The 8,593-nt window shown below is 39.1% G+C and overlaps 1 pseudogene; it reads left to right on the top strand.

Annotated features, from left to right (window-relative positions):
- The first annotated feature begins 3,779 nt into the window (after positions 1–3,779).
- LOC112624798 lies at positions 3,780–4,301 on the top strand (annotated as a pseudogene).
- Positions 4,302–8,593: the final 4,292 nt, after the last annotated feature.

The raw sequence follows: 8,593 nt of genomic DNA, 5'->3' as shown, positions 1-8,593 counted from the left end.
GTGAGGCGATGCCTCGCCCTGCTTCAGCTCTCGTTGGTCGGGCTGCAGCAGCTGACCAGCACCGATTGTCTGGCACTCCCTAGTGAGATGAACCCAGTACCTCAGTTGAAAATGCAGAAATCACCGGTCTTCTGTGTCGCTAGCGTTGGGAGTTGGAGACTGGAGCTGTTCCTATTCGGCCATCTTGCTCCGCCCTCGGAGACTGCAGGAAAATCTAAATCAAAACATCAATGAGATGCCACTTCACATTCACTTGGTTGGTTATAATCAAAAGTCAGAGAATAACAAGTGTTAACAAGATGTGAAAATTTTGGAACCCTTCTAAACTGCTGGTAGGAATATAAAATAGTGCAGCTAGTTTGGAAAGCAGCATGGTGGTTCCTCAAAAATTTATACATGGAGCTATCATTTGACCCATCAATTATACTCCTAGGTATACACCCAAGAAAAATGAAAACATATATCCATGCAAAAATGTGTACATCAATATTTATAATAGCATTATTCATAATAGCCAAGAGATGGAATCAGCCCAAATGATTATCAACTGATGAATGGATAAACAAAATGTGGTATATCTATATAATGGGACATTTTCAACCAGTAATAGGTATGAAGTACTGATACATGCTACAAGTTGGATAAAATATTATATTAAGAGAAAGAATTCAGTCCAAAAAAAAACATGTTACATGATTCTATTTATATAAAATGTTCAGAATAGGCAAATCTGTAGAGATGGAATGTAAATTTGTGGTTGCCTGGGGCTGGGGGTGGGAATTTGGGTGTTTTGTGAGATGATAACTGGAGTACAGGGTTTCTTTGGGGGATGCTAAAATGTTGTAAAACTGATTATGTTAATTGAGTGCACAACTCTGTGAATATACTAAAAACTATTGAATTACAGAGTGTAAATTTGTGAATTGTGTGTAATGCGAGCTATATTTCAAAGAAGCTTTTGCCAAAACAGTATTACCTCTGAGGCAACAGTTACACAATTTTGGTATTAAGTATTCAGCCCTCTCCACATGGGTTTTTCAGTTGTATGTGTGCAAAACAACCTTAAATTTTAGGCTTTTTTTTTTTTTTTTTTGAAAAGGACTTTATTTGGTCTGGATAAGCAAATGTCCAATGCACTTTCAAAATACATTCATTTAAACTTGGTTTGTGACGTATCAGCATTGTGAAGTTAATGGTTGAAAAGGTCAAGAGATGTGAAATAGGAGAACAAATTCTTTAGACATTTTTCTTTTTAAAACAGGTGCACCCTATCCTGAGAAACAGTTGGTGTAACCCTTATATCCATTTTTGTTGTTGTTGACATCTCAGCAGAAAATACTATTTTCAGAAAGTATTGTTTTGCCAATGAGTTATACACTTACAACCTATCGTTCTTACCCAGCTATGAAAATTATGTTAGGGCCGTGCACCAGAATCCTGAATTGCTGGTGTAAGAGCCGATTCTGTTTGCTTCTTGTCTCTCTTTTGCCTGTGCACCTTTCTACTTAATAAATCTGAAAAATGTATTAGTCACAGCGGTTTTGGATTCTGCTTTCCTAAAGCTCTGTTCTAAGTGAGCTGTTGCACTTCTAAATGAAAATTTCCCTGTTCTTTGCCATCTTTCACCCTGTACTTTTTCAGACCTAAAATGTCCAAGTATCAAGCAGGTGAAATTACATTTGGAACACAGGTTTGGTAGGAAATGACTCCATGCTTTCAGCAGATCTGTAGTTTCATTTTTTTTAAAAAAAAAAAAAAAAACAAGGGACTGTTAATAAAAGATTCATTGAATCCAGTCCTTTGTCTCAAGTAACTACTATGTTTAGATAAAATACTTAATGCTGTAAAATAAAAGCAGTGTAGGCTATTTGCTGAGATACCTGGATGGTTATAGTAGACTATATTTTTGTTTAATTATTTAGAGGAGAGGGGTTTTAGGTACACTTGGATATACTTGAATATCTTTGTATGTGTGTGTAGCAGGGGTGGGGAAGGGCATTTGGACTAAAGTGGCTAAAACACTTCTTCTGATCCCATTTGGCAGAAGGTAAAAACGACTTTCTGTCTGCAAGGATCTTGTGCCTATGGAGCATCAGGCAAGGACATTCTGTTATGCTTCTTAAAAGAACTGGCACTACAGATCCCTTAACTAGAAGTACACAGTCATATGTTTGTGATTGGCAGTATATTCTTTTTTGCCTTTATTTTTGTTTTCCCTCCTCTCTTCATGTATTGGATTGTGGACCTGCATGACTCGGATTTTGTCTTACTGTGTTGCTGAATATGGCTGGAGAAAATGTTAGAATGAGTACTGAAAAAACAACTTACTAGAAATCAGGAGTCCTCCTGGCTTCCATCATTGGTTTTGCCACACTCTCTGGCCTTAGATAAAATTCCCTTCACTCAACTGATATTTTAAAACACATACCATGTGTAGGGTACTGTCTATATGTCTAGCCTCATTGAATCTCAGTTTTCTCATCTGTAAAATAAAACATGAAATTTAAGCTGTAAACCTGATTGATTATTCTGCCACGATCCAGAGAGCAGAAGTTAACACATTGGACTGTTAGAGTACCTTCCCCCACCATCAGAATTTTTACTCATATCTGCAAATTCCATAGTACAATTACTCACTGAGATGCCCCCTATATCCTTAAGTGGCACTAATAAATTCTAGTAAATGTGCTAAACTAAATTGAAAGTCATTTTAAATGAAAATTGTGTTTGTATATACAGCCTTATAGCAAGGTCACCAGTTGAGCTGTGAAACTGAGCAGCTTATGATAGAGTGTCACGATTCTGAAATGGCTGGAAATTTCTTACAATCTGACTATAAGGGATGTAAGATATTTTCCTATTCTTGAGAGACTGCTAGATTTTATTCCATTAGCTCTTCTATTTTTCAAGGAAAAAAAATGACCAAATGCACCTAGAAAATAATGTGGTTGTAGCCTAGTAGTTGTTGGCTAAAGTACTTAGTTTTGGAGACAAACAGAACATGGGCCATGAGCCATTTTAAAAACTGTCCTTTGGCCCTGGTTGTGGATGCCTCAGCCTTGCTCAGGGTCAATATGCTTCCTCACAGTGGGAGATGGAGAGAAGTAGTCCTGCCTGCCCCTCCCCCACAACTGTTTTTTTGAGACGGATCTCACTCTGTCATTCAGGCTAGAGTGCAGAGGCATAATCACCATTCTCTACAGCCTCAACCGTCCAGACTCAAGTGATCCTCCCACCTCAGCCTCCCAAGTAGCTGAGATTACAGTGTGTGCCACTACTCCTGGCTAATTTTAAAAATTTTCTTTAGAGTGGAGATTGTAGGGGTGGTCTCACTATGTTGCCCAGGCTGGTCTTGAACTCCTGGGCTCAACCAGTCCTCCAGTCTCAGCCTCCTAAAGTGCTGCATTACAAGCGTGAGCCACCATACATGGCCATCCTTCTATTCTTCTCATTTCTCCCTACCCCAAATCAACATGGATAGGTCTTCATTTGTTCTAAGAAGTGCTGTGCTGTTGTAAGTAGCTTAATTAATCAAACGTATCTTTGATGATCCATTTATTAATTCATGTGTTCTTTCTTCTAGACAGCAAAGGACTGAATTGTGTTAAAACCCACCCTTGCTCAGAAGGCACTTATGAAGAAAACCTCCACAGTGAAACAAAAATTCAGGGGAGATGCGGTGTGAGGTCCGCTCCTGGCCGTGATGGGTGCTCTTTGGCTTCTGTTCTCTGCTGGGCCTGTGGCCACATGTCCCCACACCCACCACCGCCACTGCCCCCATGCCCATGAAGGGCTGCTCCCCCATTGCCGCACCCTGCAGTTCCTGAGCCAGGGGGAGGTGGTGTTCAAAGACTTGGCGAAGGTCATGACGGTGAATTACAAAACACATGGGGAGCTGGGTGAGGGCACCAGGAAATCTGTGTTTTCAACATATCTCAGATTCAATACAAAATCCCATGAATGCAGATCATGATGTTTAAGGACAGGATGTCATCACCCTTCCTGTCTCCACATCCACCAATACTTACATTCTGGGGAGCAAGTCCTGTTGGATGTGGAGACCAAGAACAATAAGGAGGTTATCGAGTACATCAAAAAATCTTGGGGAAGAATGAGGAAATCCCCAAGAAAGAGGAGAAGGAGAAAAGCAGCTGTCTCACCCAGCCCACTTTGGCCCTGGAAAGTACTGCCTGCAGGATTGTATCTGCAAAGTGGAAGGACAGATGCCCTGCCTAGGCCTGATACCCAAGGAGATGATGGGGAAGTGCAGAGCCACTGTGAAAGTCAGTGCCCAAGACTAACACCCAAGGCCACTGTGCGCTGGGGTGATTGTGACTGACCAATAGGGAGATTGGTATGGGGTTACCTTGGCCCCAGGCAAGCCCTTGGTTCTGTCCTTGAAAACTCTGGAAATCCTTTTGCAATAAAAGGTTCCCATTTACACACCTGTGTAAAAGGGCATGGGGAGAGGAACATTGGCAGCCGGATATCCCTGCTCCTTGAGTAAATAAAAGGCTTTCTAATCACTGCAACAAAACAGCAACGACAGCAACAACAACAACCACAGCAATTCACAACATCCCAGGTTTTAGGCAACAGAATCATCTGGTGGGACTCAGTCTTGATACTTTCCCGTATGTGTCTGCTTGGATTTTTCTCATTTTGGTTACAGTTGCCATCACTTTTATTACCATCCCACTGTTCTTGTACGATCCCTTGCCTTTAGTGAAAGGCCAACTTCTTAAAATACTTTTTTTTTCTCTTAAATACTAAAGTAGAGTCAAGGGGATATAAACAGATTACAAGAAACACAAAAATCCTGCTTACCAAGCACTGTTCTGCTATCACTGTTGTTGAAATCTTAAGAAACTTTGAGCTTTCAGTGATCATGTAAAAATAAACAATCATTTCAGCAGGAAAAGGTAGGAATAGGGGCTGAAAGTATTCAGATTCAAAATAACAAAGTTATTTTAAGAAGCAACACTAATGATCTTTGGCTGGAATTTCAGGTAGACTGCCAGGGGAGTTTTGGCTGGCAGGCCTGATGCCCTTCAAATCACACCACATTACAGCCTTCACCTGTGGGTGAAGTTGATCCTGCAGGGCACCATTGGCAGACAGAAGAGAAGCAGTGAATGGATCTTGCTGTCTGTCTGGGGAGACTCAGGCAGGAGTGCCACCCACAGGAGGTTGAGCTAAATGCATTACTTAGAGAAAGGTAAAGCAATATACACAGACGAAAAATACATCCTCAAGCCAGAAGCAACAGTCAACAACACAGCTAAGAAAGTAGGGTAGAATATGGGGCAGAATAGGAGGAATGACAAACTTCACCAGTGACACAAATGTCAGAAGCTGGTTGGAATGAAGTATATAGATCAGGTGAATTGGTTCTAGACCAAACTCCGGAACAGTGATTGGAAGCTGGCAGTTCTCTGATGTCTTGGGTCTAGACCTCATGGATTGAAGAGAGCAACATGACTTAGGAGAAAAAGCAGAAAACCCGATCTTTGTTTAATGCGGTTCATTTCTCACAGTTAACTTCACTGTTTATGACTTGTAGAAAACTGTAATGTATTATCACTGTTCTTCCATAGAGAAAGTAAGACAAACAAATAAATGGAAGGATTAGAATTGAAACTTGATTTTCTAAAACCTAGATCAGCACTTGGGTATTTGTTGAATGTTGGTTTTTCAAAAAGATTGTCTTACTCTTTTCTTGATCAAATCAAAGGATTTAGTACATTTTTATTTGTTAGTATCCACATACCTACACAAAAAGTACATTAGCCTTAAAAAACTACTGATTAGAATTGATTAACATATGGAAGAACAAATCAGTTATGGAATCATGTATATTATAATGGTCAATAAATTATATAAACCTATAATAGTATGCAAATATTTTATAAACATAAAATTATTCTCCACTCTTGAATAATTATGCAGGTCAATCTTCCAGAAATCAGTGGGAGTTTTACTTTTATTTCTAATTACTTATATTTTTAGCCTGTTTTAAAAGAACAACTAGATTTCCCTCTGTGTATCAATAGTTAAATACACAAGTTTTAGGTTAATTAGGATGATTGCCAATAGTCACATTGTTTCTGATAGCTTCCATTGTAATAGTGCCTCATGGTGATTACTGGTTCTTTAATTTGTGTAAGAAACAATACTCCTTTTTGTAAATTTTACTTTAAGTTCTGGGATACATGTGTAGAACGTGCAGGTTTGTTACATAGGTATATATGTGCCATGCTGGTTTGCTGCACCCATCAACCCGTCATCTAGGTTTTAAGCCCCGCATGCATTAGGCATTTGCCCTAATGCTCTGCCTCCCCTTGCCCCCAATCCCGCGACAGGCCCCGGTGTGTGATGTTCCCTTCCCTGTGTCCACGTGAAGAAACAATATTCGTAAACTACATTAAAAACTCAGGAATCAGTTTTATGCTACGTGTATGCTTTTCCTGGAATACGTAATCTACTGGGAAACATTATGAAAGAACATAGGAGTATAACTATTTTGCTCTTCAGGGCAGGTATTATCAAAGGCTCTAAAAGTATTCTGCAATCAATTTTTATTGTCAGCCCTTTACAAAAATCCTCAAAGTCCAATAATTGGCTCATAAAACTAAATAGTAAAAGGAAAGGGGAAAATTAAGTATGGTACATTATACATGATATCATAAGTGCAAACCTAATCTATCACTATTAATGCATTTAGTTATTGATAAGCATGCATCTAGAGTCACATTTTAAACCTTTGGTCCTAATGTTGTCACAGACTCACTGGCAGCCATTGCAGTGGTGTTGCTGCCATTGTCTCCTCTGTCTCAATATTCTATCATGGAAATCAGGGATACTAACACTGATAAACTCTGAGAGAAAACCATTTACAAAGAAATTTGAAATTCTGAGAATAATCAACAATCTTTCTTAACAAATGGCAGTTATATATTGGAGTATTTACAGGACAGTAGATGTTCTGAATGGATATGGAACAGGGGAAGTTTTAGGAGGGTGAGGCAAAAAAAGAATCAGAGGCTGGGAGTGGTGGCTCATGCCTGTAATCCCAGCACTTTGGGAGGCTGAGAGGGATGGATCACCTGAAGTCAAGAGTTTGAGACCAGCCTGGCCAACATGGCAAAACCCTGTCTCTACTAAAAATATAAAAATTAACTGGGCGGGGTGGCATGTGCCTGTAGTCCCAGCTACTCAGGAGGCTGAGGCAGGAGAATTGCTTGAACCCGGGAGGCGGAGGTTGCAGTGAGCCAAGATCATGGCACTGCACTCTAACCTATGTGACAGACGAGACTGTGTCTCGAAACAAACAAGTAAACAATCAGAAAAATAAAAACATTAATGAAATCCTGGCAAAAAAGGCAACAACTGGGCACCCTTTAATATGGTCACACAGTACATATTTGTGTTATGTCTATTAAATAAGTTTACTTTTAAAGTACTTACTGTTGAAACACAGTAGGTAGCTGGAATTATCTACTCTTGGTTATTGAAATCAATATATTTGTCAACCACATCATTTGGGCAAGTGATAATAGTATCTATTTATAACAACTTTTCATTTTTATTAATAAATACATTCTGAGATATAGGTATATCTACTGTTCAGATTATTTGGCTAGCATTACCCTTAGTTGTGTCTGAACTTTCCTAAAATTAATACCCATCTTATCCGTTTTTGCATTTGAAAATTAAACTGCTGCTGGTAAATAAATTTATTTTCTACAATGACAACAGTTAATGTCCTTCTAAGTTAACATATGAAGGAGCTTTTCTATCTCAATAAGTAACATCTTTGGTTCCAAATTAGCCACTTTAATTCCACTGCCACATTGTTTCTTAGATGTCATACCATGTTTTTGGAAAATTTAATTTCACTTACTATGTGACTGGCTGGTTATCCGGGCATATATTCTGGAGAAAGACTTTTAAAACAAAGCCATTCTTAACAGCCAGAATGTAGAAAATAGTCTTATTTTCTAAGTATCTATAGATGAAGGAAAGAGTATCTTCTTGTACTATGTTCTAGGGCCCTACACCTGAAACTGAGTCTTTACAAGAAGATAAAGAAAGTCAGCTGCGGCCCTACTAGCTGAACTGAGTGCAGATACAGATTGCTGCAATAACTGTCCAGAAGCTCCTACCCACAGGCTGAAATGTATCCAAGCAATTTTTATAAGTTAGTCTTATTCAAAAATTATCTTCCTATTTATGACTAGTATTTCCATTTCCCGTTTATTTCAATAGCTGCATGTAAAGCAGTTCTTTTAGAAACTGTCAATATTAGATCCTGGAAGGTAATTAATTCCATCATCTAGTTGTCCATATCTTCCATCTGTAAGATGTATATGTTGTGTTCTTGCATGTCTGAATGATGGCTTTGAACAGTATCCTTGCATTTATTTTTGCATCTCTATGGGACTGCGGTGTGTGTGTGCATTGCGCGTGTGTGTGTCTGTGTCCTGTAATACAGCAACCTGTGGTCTGTTTGTGTCAAATCCTTGAAAAGTTTGGAAAAAGAAAATGAAGAATACAGGTGGGAAAAAAAGTGTAATAGGTAAGAGCTGGGAAG

This window comes from Theropithecus gelada, chromosome 5 (assembly GCF_003255815.1).
Source record: "Theropithecus gelada isolate Dixy chromosome 5, Tgel_1.0, whole genome shotgun sequence".
NCBI classification, from domain to species: domain Eukaryota; kingdom Metazoa; phylum Chordata; class Mammalia; order Primates; family Cercopithecidae; genus Theropithecus; species Theropithecus gelada.
The sequence above is the reverse complement of the archived record's forward strand: the minus strand, read 5'-3'. Positions and strand labels throughout refer to the sequence as shown.